The sequence below is a fragment of the Limulus polyphemus genome, unplaced genomic scaffold (assembly GCF_000517525.1).
Source record: "Limulus polyphemus unplaced genomic scaffold, Limulus_polyphemus-2.1.2 Scaffold3713, whole genome shotgun sequence".
NCBI classification, from domain to species: domain Eukaryota; kingdom Metazoa; phylum Arthropoda; class Merostomata; order Xiphosura; family Limulidae; genus Limulus; species Limulus polyphemus.
Genome location: NW_013669323.1, coordinates 117,899 through 120,531, shown reverse-complemented (window position 1 = coordinate 120,531; position 2,633 = coordinate 117,899). Strand labels below are relative to the sequence as shown.

At 34.1% G+C, this 2,633-nt stretch overlaps 1 protein-coding gene across 1 annotated transcript in view; it reads left to right on the top strand.

The window, feature by feature from the left end:
• The window catches only part of LOC111088416 (equilibrative nucleoside transporter 1-like), a gene marked incomplete at its 5' end in the record, with an annotated part of 18,611 nt that overhangs the window by 1,175 nt on the left and 14,803 nt on the right, over window positions 1-2,633 (top strand). The gene's annotated exons all lie outside the window — the stretch shown is intronic.

Here is a 2,633-nt window from a genome sequence, read left to right as displayed (position 1 = left end):
CAGCTGAAAGGGCGAGCATATTTGGTGTGACGGGGATTCGAGCCCGTGACCTATAAATTGCGAGTCGAACGCCCTAACCACCTGGTCATGCCGAGCCAATCAAAAGTTACAAACTTTTACAGGAAACTTAGTGACTTCGTACGTTCACATTTGTTTCAGTTTCACAATGGAATAACATCAAAGTGAATCACTATTATCATTGTTTAACGAAACAGAGTGAATCAAAAACTTGAAAAAGTTACAAAGTTTTACAGGAAACTTAGTGATTGAGTACTTTCACATGTATTTCACACTGAGACGACATGAGAGTGAATCACTTTTCATGTTACTTAAATCCGAACGTTACAAACTTTGATAACGTGTCTGGTTCAGTGCGACAGAAATAGTTCCAACACTTTTTCTCACAATTGAGACTTAAGTATACTTCAACAGTTGAAAGAAGTTCAACTTACTGGTAAATCGTAAAACAGGTTAAATACATTGTATTATTAACATTACGTATACATCAAAAACTAGTTATTGTCACTTCTAATAAAGTTCTATTTCTAAGTTCTATATAATTAAGGATAAATTTTATTACTTTAGTGTGAAGACAAACTAGTAATTCAAAAACTAATATAATTATAATTGGATCTTAAACGTTGGCTTAAATATCAAAGTGTTGACAATAAGCTACTGGTATTTGGTATTGAGTATTTATTTTCAGGCTATAGTTATAAGCATAATTACAATGGTTAAGACTATGAATTAAGCGTTCACAGTTTGTTAGGTGTAATGGGTGCAATGAGTGGGTTATAATTGGGAACTCGGGACTTACATGTACTTATAAGGAAGCTAGTAATAAAAATGTGCAATTTGTATGTAGAGTTTGTAGGTTGAAGTAGAAATTGGAGGCTATCATAATTAAAGTAGAGGCAACAGATAAAAAGAAGTGTAGATTGATGGAAATAGCAGCATAATTTCAAGAGGAGCTTAAGCTTTTAGTTTTAAATGCAAGGAATACATCAGCTAACGATGACTTACAGGAAGTTAGAAAGAGTACTTTCACATGTATTTCACACTGAGACGACATCAGAGTGAATCACCTTTCATGTCACTTAAATCCTACCGTTACAAACTTTGATAAAGAACTCGGTAATGTAAAATGTGTAGTGAATTTAATCGTAATGAGCCTATTGTATTGAGCAACAAATTTCAACCCTTGACTTCTACAGACAAGGAACTATTGTATTGGAGGGAAAGAAAACAAAGGTATCCGAAAAGGATGTGGATGATAAAGAGGTTATAGTTATAGGTGATTCCTTGACAAGGCATGTGGTTAGGATAGTCTGTGTTCAGATTATGCTACCCTGAGGCACAGGTGGAGGATATAACTGACAGAGCAGGATATATGATAAAGGGGCTAGCAGAGATGCAGTTTTTGTGGTGCATGTAGGAGCTAATAATGTAGGGAAAGGTTGGTCAAAGGAGCTAATTATTAAGTACAAGGGGTTGATAAAGGCATTTAAAGAAAAAGGCTATAACTTAATTTTGTTAGGGATACTGCCCAAAATGAACTGTGGGGATAAAGTTATAATTAGGTCACTAGGGCTAACTAAATGCTAGGCTTAGGTTATTATGTAAGGATGAGCAGATTGTTGGTTGGACTTGTGGGATCAGTTCAGTGGAAGAAGAGAGTTTTTTTTTGCAATGGATAGTTTCATTTAAATAGAGTAGGGGTTGGCTTGTTTGTTAAGGCTATTAACTCAGTTGTAAGGGAAGTTTTAAACTACGACTAGACAGTGGTTAGGGCCAAAAAACTAAATGCAAAAAGAACAAGAGGCAGAGAAAAGTAGCATAGGAAATAAGTATAGAAATAGTTATAAAGATAGCCTTAATTTTTCCTATTGTAATGGTAGAAGTATAAGAAATAAAATAGATGACTTTAGAGCACGGATAGGAATGGATGATTTTGATATAATGGGAATAACTGAAACATGGTTAAATATAGATGATTTTGATGACAGATTTTTTTTTGAAATACAGGGTTAGAGGCTATTTAATAGGGATAGAGTATTAAAGAGGGGAGGAGGAGGAGGGCTTTATATGTAAAATGTTAGTTACATCCTGTTGAAGTTGAGGATATAAAAGATAATAGCAACGACATTGAATCCATTTGGGTTTCTATTAGTGTATATAAAGGGAAAAGGCTTTTAGTGGGAATTTGTTACAGACCACCAAATGATAGTGATGAAATTAGTGAGAAACTTTACAATGATATCAAGATTTCAGCTGTTAATGTAGTCATAATTATGGGTGATTTCAGGCATATAGATTGGGAAATTCTAGAATCAAACCATGAGGGAGAAAGGTTTTTCAAAACTGTTCAAGATGGCTTGCTTTACCAATTAGTCAAGAAAATTACTAGAAACAGTGTTATTTTAGATTTATTGTTAACTTCAAAGATAGAAATGATAGAGAGGGTGGACATTTGGGAACATCTGGGTGCAAGTGATCATTGGTCTATTAGGTTCAATGTTTTGCCGCATATGGCGATAATGGATAATGATATTTTGGTAACAAACTTAAAAAAAAATTTGAAGGAATGCGACAAGAATTATCTATTCTGAATTGGGCAGCTAAGTTATTTGGAG